This window comes from Arachis ipaensis, chromosome B07, assembly GCF_000816755.2.
Source record: "Arachis ipaensis cultivar K30076 chromosome B07, Araip1.1, whole genome shotgun sequence".
Taxonomy (NCBI): Eukaryota; Viridiplantae; Streptophyta; class Magnoliopsida; order Fabales; family Fabaceae; genus Arachis; species Arachis ipaensis.
The window spans coordinates 44,708,969-44,717,018 of NC_029791.2; positions in this window are offsets into that span (position 1 = coordinate 44,708,969).

Below are 8,050 nucleotides of genomic sequence, written 5' to 3' on the forward strand. Positions count from 1 at the left end.
TGAATTTGTTTAAGTATATATAATTTATATTTCGTAATAGAGAAGTGTGATTAGCCAAGGTGTATTACTGAAAATCTAATTGATAAGGATACCGCAAAATGAAAAGGAAATTCGGAAGATGGGAAACAAGGGCTAGAGGTGTCGGAATAAACATGATGTCCACTCGTTTAAAGGGTTTAATTTGATTTGATTAGTTTAGCTAATAACGTTTGAATTAAGGTGATAGTTTAGTATTACAACTCAAAAGCATATTGCCAAAATGAGTCATGTCTGTGCCACGTGCCTCTTTTTGGCATATACCATATCATCATCCCATTAAGTTAAACAAATGAGGTTTTGATCACAAATTCCGAGACACTGCTAAACTATGAAGCTTTATAACCTATTAAAGATGCTCACCAAAGCATTTTTTAATTTATTCCACTCACGACAGGAATAGATTCAAAGGCTTTGTTGTTTTTCTATGGACTATGATCTATTATTTATATTTTTGTTTTTTATATTTTTAAACTCTAATTTCTGTTCCTCCTTTTTTTAAAGGAAGCTTATCTTTTCCATTTCATTTTTTGGATTTGGAACCAGAAATTCTTTCTTCCAGTAATTTTTTAAAAGTGCAAAATTAGACCATGAGTAAGCAACCTTCCTAATACCATTCGTATGCTATCTATTATCCGGGATACAAGTACCTTTGTCTCTGTTTCATTTCCAAGCTATTCTCCCGTTCTCTCTTTGGGATTACTTATTGAATTAAAACGTATTATTACTCTCCCATTAAATAATTGTGATAAATTTAATATATGTCTTTGGACACTTTTCCCAAATTTTTTTTAAATATTTTCTATTTGTATTTCCTTATTAAAGTTTTATTCATTTATTTATATGATTTCATTAAAGTAGATATAGATAAGAGTTGGATCTCAAAGCCACGAGGTAGTGTCGAATACAGGGTCGGCTTGAACAAATTTTTGGACTTTGCATTTGCGAATGCATCATCCGATGGGATGATACATTATCCATGTCCTTCATGTGGGTTCCGGCTTTTCTAAACTAGAGATGATGCCTACGATCATCTGTTGATAAAACCTTTTCCTACTAAGTATACCTTTCGGTTACTTCACGGGGAGAGACGCGTAGGAGAGAGCTCTACTGAGAGACAAGAAGCTGACACGTGTAGCGTCTACCGAGATCCAATATGCGGCATGGTTCATGAGGCATTCAACTTTCGAGGTTTTGTTGCTGATGAAGAAGACTCAAGCAACGAACATTTTGGGGGGGGGGATGTCGAAGAGTTGCCGTATCTGTACAGCGAACCTAGTCACGCAGCTCGTAATTTTGATGAGCTGCTTGAGGATGGAGAGCAGGAATTATATCCGGGATGCGCAAAATTCTCGAAGCTGGCTTTCTTGGTGAGGCAACTATATACATGAAGAAGCTCAGAGGATTGGTGTAAGTACGCTTAATCATTTATGTTGTAACATGTTGGGTTTAGTTATTAAAATGTCTTGAGTATGCTATATTCCTAGTGTAATTGTGTAATTTTATTTATGCCTGCAGGAAAAAATATCTGAGATTGAGCAGCTGGATGAATCTACAAGAATATTGTCAGAAAATGATTTCCTTGCTTAAGCTCTCGGTAAAGAGCACTCGGGTAGAGTGCGTGGCATAGGTTTCGGGCTGACACTAAGTCAACTCTTCTGTCTGAGTTCGCAGCCGCCAATGGATAGAGCTCAAGTAGAAGAGGCCCAAAGGATGCTGTGTGAACTACAGGCGGAGGTAGGTGACGACCGAAAAATTGAAAAGGAAAGCAATGGAGGATGAATTAGCAGCAGAGAAAACGAAGAGGCAGGCAATAGAGAGTGTGCTGAGTTATCTGGTCCAACAGCAAGGTGGGGAGCTGCCACCAGACATCGCTGCATGAATGAATTCTTTGGATGGAGATGGCGGAAAATAGAAATTAGGATATATGTGATAGTTTGTTTTTCAGTATATATTTTATTTATGTTAACTATGTAGCATTAATTATTAGCTAAGTACTTTACCTTTTTGGGGGACTATTGAAATACTTTATTGATATTAAAATAAAGGGTTAAGTTCGATTTTGGTCCCCAACGTAGAGGTCGAAAATCGGAATTGTCCCCAACTTTTTTTTTGCTACGAAATGGTCTCCAAAGTTTCAGTTTATTTTCAAATCGTCATTTTTACTAATTTTATTTTTTATTACTAAATTACCCCTCAATAAAAAATATAAAATAAAATAAATATAAAATAAATAAAGAAAAAGAAAAGGGAGAAGACTGCCGCCTGCCGCACCGCACCGCACCACCACCGCGCTGCCACCTGCCGCATCGCACAGCACCACCACCAGCTTCTTCTTCTTCTTCTTCTTCTTCTTCTTCTTCTTCTTCTTCTTCTTCTTCGCCACCTTGCCGCCCCGCCGCACCACACCGCACCATCGCACCACCACTAGCTTCTTCTTCTTCTTCTGTGAATTGGTTTTTATGTGAAATTTTTTATTTTTCTTTGTGAAATTTGTTGTGAAATATTGTTGTTGCTAAAATTTGAATTTAGAATATTATTGTTGCTGAATTTGTTAATTGAATTTGAAATCTGTGCATGTTGCTTGAATTTTCTGATGATGATGATGATGAGGCCATGATGATAATGGTGGTGGTGGTGGTGGGTTCTTGTTCAACTTGGACTTCTGGTTGATTTTTGTTGATTTTGGAAAAAGTTCTGATGAAGATGATGATGACCATGATGATACTGATGGTGGTGGTGGTGGTTCTGGTTGGGCGTAGGTTTCTGTTCTGGTGGTGGTGGTGGTTGATTTTGGGGTGAAGGGTATTTTCGTCAGAGGGACGATTTTAAAACAAACTGAAACTTTAGGGACCATTTCGTAGCAAAAAAAAGTTGGGGACGATTCCGATTTTTGATCTCTACGTTGGGGGACCAAAATCGAACTTAACCCTAAAATAAACATGCTAGCTTGTTTCGCAATTAAATATTCATGAGTTATTTTCCAATAGTGCAGAATTTTAGAGAAAAAATATAAGATTCTTTAAATAAAAAAATTAATAAAATATAATAAAAAAGAAAAAAATTAATAAAATTAAATAACGATAAGATTCTTTAAATAAAAAAAGATAAAAAAATCCCCACGTTTGTAAAATAAATCAAAATAAAATATTATATAAAAAAATCCTAGGAATAGCGGCGGTTTAAAACCACCGCAAATAAAGTCCATAAAAAACGCTGCAGCAAATAGCGGCGGTTGAAAACCGCCTTAAATAAATTTCATAAAAAACGCTAGTGCAAATTGCGGCGATTAAGGAATGTCGCAAACACGTCAGGGAAATTACTCTTGGATAATATAGCGGCGGTTATAAACTGCCGCTAAGCTGATCAACGCAAAATACCTGATTTGCGGCAGTTATGTCAGCGGTTGCTGGAAACCGCCGCAAATGTGATCCCCGCGCCTTTATCCGCTGCGGATATTGTTTCGCTGGCAAGCTGTTTAGCGAAGGTTTAAACCCGCCGCAAATAGCTAATTAGACTGCCGCTATCTTCCACATGTCCTGTAGTGTTGCTACAATTAAGTAAAAATTATGTTATTATCTTTTATGAACCTTTATGATTAATTCAATGGAGATAATTGCTCAGTATATATGTTACATATCTACATTAATTACGTGACAATATTTTTAGAAAAGAGCTAAAAGAAGAGATATATAAATATATATAATATTATTGCTATATAGGAAAGAGATATAAATTGCTACATTCTTTTTTATTATATTGTTTTTTTATTTATGTATACGTATATATTAATTTTGTTAAATAATTCTAAATATTTCCTTATTTATACATACATATATATTAATTATACATAAAAATATTTTAATCACATATTATATATATATATATATATATATATATTATTCCACAATGCGTGCAATAAGCTTTTATGTTTGGTATCCATATATAGCCTCCAATCCCAGCCACATTCAAACGCAAACTGTATACAATTTTTTTAATAGAGCAATTTTAATTTTTCGTTTTATTTTCTTTCACGTACATTTTCTTTTTCCTTTAAATAGTGATATTTTAATTTTTTTCTTTTTTGTTTTAAGTACACTTTTATTAAGAATTGCATTACTAATCTAAAATACAAAAACAGAAAAAAGATGATACATATATCCAAGAAAAAAAATAAACTTAAATATCAGAAAAAATATCTTATATTAAAATATTTAAAAATAAGATATCCAATAAAAATAATAGTCGTAATATATAAATTGAGGCAACAATTTAAATTTAAATTAATGTAAAACGAATTTAATCAAATACCAATATTAGAACTAAATTACTTAAATAATATTTAATCTATTCTAATCCTTAGACATATATAGATTAGAGTCATTCTCGTAACGACAACCAATTGAAACATCATAAGTTTGGACATTTAGAATTCGTGTAAATTTAGACCATCCTCTTGTTAAATAAGCTTGATCATCCGCTATCCATGCAATACGGCAAGGTATAGAATTGCCACATGGAGAAATTAAACTGACCCTTATTCCCCTCAATAGTATTGCATTGATGCAAAAAAAGTCAGTAATTTCTGAAAAAAATCACAATATTATAAAATTATTTTAATAACGAAAACTTAAAATAAAAAAATTTAAATATATTACCAATCGTTGAAATTGCATATCCGAGTTTGACACGAATTTAGCAAAATTGAACTTAAATTGAGGGAATTCAATCTCATTATGTGCTCCACTTCGAAGATCTCCGGGCAGACATAGAAAGCATGGAGGGGATAAAACTTGAACTTGGCTTACAAACTCCGTGGAAACAATCCCTCAATAAAAAATCGAGCTCCTCCCAAGAAAACTAAATTTACCCACATTCCATTAGGTTGGTCATAATATGTGAGTATATCCAACCATCATTCGGTAAAATAGAGTTTACTGCCTCTTCTTTGGACGCTTGCATCCATGTAGTTAGAACCCGAATCAGTAAATACAACTCGATGAGGTATTTCATGGATGTGATGCATTGTAAACAATTGCGGCAAAAGATAATCGCACTAGAACATTAGACGAAAAGAATAAGTTGGAGTAAGAACAATCATTAAATTATCAAAAGAATAATATAATAATATAAAAAATACTATACAAAATTATAAATTGTACCTTAAAAGGATCAACTTCAATGAAAAACGAAGAATACATTTTATGAAGTAGTAAAAGAAGAATAATAAATTTAAAAAAAATGAGTTGACTCTTAGATCTAGGCTCATGTACCACAAAAAAACTCTATATATAGGCTTTGTTAAAATAAAAATAAATATGTAAATTAGTTATTATTAAGATAATTTTTTATTATTTACGTTAGTTATACATCATATATTTGTTTTGTTAAAATTATATGATTTTATTATATCATATCATGATTATAATCATTGTTTTTTTTATCATATCATCATCATCATCATCATCATCATCATAAATGGATCACCATTAAGGTAACAACTTGCCACTGATAAAATTATTGGATAATGAATAAGAATTAGAATTGTATCAATATAATCAAAATGATTAAAAATATTTTCGAGTGATAATTAGTTTAATAATATATTAAATAATGATTTTATTTAATTATAATAAAGATATTTTTCTAAATTAGTATAATTATGTATTATTACTTAAATGCTAATTATAGTATAATTATAATAAAAATATTTTTACAAAATAAACTTAAAAGAGAAAATAGTGCATTCATTTTGGCGGAAAAATGGATTCATGAGAAATCGACACCTCACTTCCATTAGTTGGGAGAAAATCCAGTTTTAGTATATTAAATAGATAGATGTTGACCCTAGACTTTCTCATTAAAGTAAATTTGCAATACAAGTCTTTTGTGAGTTTGGAAAGTAAAGTTAGGGAGAGCAAATTTGAGGGAAAAAAATTAAGAAATTCTCCAAGATATTTAAGTGGTTGTGTCCGAATCATTTGGCAATTTTACTAAAGGAAAAGTCTAGGGGGCCAGCAATTTTATTGAATTTTGGCCAGCATGTAACCAGCAGAGAAAGGTGAGTCATTGGATGAAATCTCACACCAATCTCACACCATTAGATCATCATTGATGGCTGTTTAATGGCTACCAATCACAAAAGTTGCTGGCCCTAGCATTGCTCTTTACTAAAATAAGCCTAATATGCCTAAAAGTTGAAAAAAAAAATTCAATGAGTTAGGATATGGTCAATGGCACTAGCGTGTACAACTCATGAGTTTGAGAAGAATAAAAGCTTTAATTGATAAGAGATGTGCAACATGAGAGCTTACAAAATTTGCTACATGAGAGAGGTTCTGTCCATCTTCTTGTTAGAGGAGAGGAAGCAGAGCATCTCTTTTTGACTTGGTGTACATTCTAGCAAATTGACAATAATTCTTGCATTCTCAAATCGCTGCTTAATTAGGCCTTTACATGTGTTAAGGGAAACCATGCTTATGATAGCTTGTATCAACCATACGTCCAGTCTTGTGATCCTATGAATACACTTTTGGAGAACCTATTTTCCTCATTTCCTTCTTCTACCACTATTGGCTTTCTATCTTTTCCTCTTGAGGAACACTACAAAAAATCTGCTAATTATGGTCAGATTTTGCGTGAAATGATTTTAGCGAATTTATCGTTGGATTTTACGTGGCATTAGTATAATGTTTTGTTTGGCCATAAAGTCCAAGGCTTTATCTCCATCATAGCATCCACTAGGCTAGCGTTGTCCTTGTTATATATGATGCTAATAATATTATATATCGGTTAAGGTAACTGTTACATTATCCTTCATATAATATTTATTTTTACTTTTATCTATTATTATTATTATTTAATTTATCTAATTTAAATAATTTATTCATTTTCATCATTTAAATTTTATTTATTATAATTTTTTATATTTATTTAATTATTATCGGGTCAAATGGTTCGACTAATGACCTATCGACTGAATTAGTAACTTGATGACCCAATAATATGATCGGATTAATTTTGAATTTGGTTTTGATAACTATGATATTGCTTAGGGTTAAGTACGATTTTAGTTTTTAAGGTAGGAGCCGAAAATTTTTTTTGTCCCTAACTTTTTTTTGCTTACAAAATCGTCCCTAAAGTTTAACTTGATTTTAAAATCATTCTTTAAACCAAAATACCCTTTTCTTTCTTCCCCAAAATCCTCATTTTCTATTCCTCCTTGTCTTTTTCTCCATCACAGAAGCAGATAAACAAGACAAAAAGTAGAAGCAGAAGCAATACACATGAATAATGGAAGCAGATAAACAAGACAACCAGAAGATAAACAAGGCAATACACATTGAGAACCAAAAGAAATAGAAGGCAACAAATTAAAATAGTCTTGCCTTCCTCTCCAACAAAAGAAACAGAAGCAGAAGCAACCAGAAGCATCAACAACAACAGTGGAATAAAGAAAGAATAAACAGAAGCAACCAAAAGCAACAACAACAACAAGAATAATGGAATAAATAGAAGCAAAACACCTTCTTTTAAATTTGAAATATTAAAGAAAAAAGGAATAAAAAATTAAAATAGCACTACAGGGACCTCGAGGGAGAGTAGGTGATCTGTGAATCGCAAGGAGAAAGGCTGTGGCAGTGGTGGGGGAGGAGGGGTTGCGGCGGTGAACTGCGAATCGTGAGGGGAGGAAAGTTGCGGTGGTGGTGGCGGATCGCATGGAAAGGGCTATGGCAGTGGTGGCAATGTCGCGAATTGCGACGAGAACGACGATACGGTGGTGGCAGGTTACAAATCGCAACGAGGAGGGCGCTGTGGTGGTCGGCGGCAGCGCTGCGAATCACGACAAGAACAGCTTTGTGGTGGTCGACGGCACTGTGAATCACGAGAGAGACATTGCAACGGTGCAAATCACGTGGAATGACGGCACTCTTGAGGGCTGGTGACAGATTCCCTTCCCCCTCTTTTTCTCTGAACACCCCCACCCCCCTCTCCCCCTCTTCTTTCCTGAAAC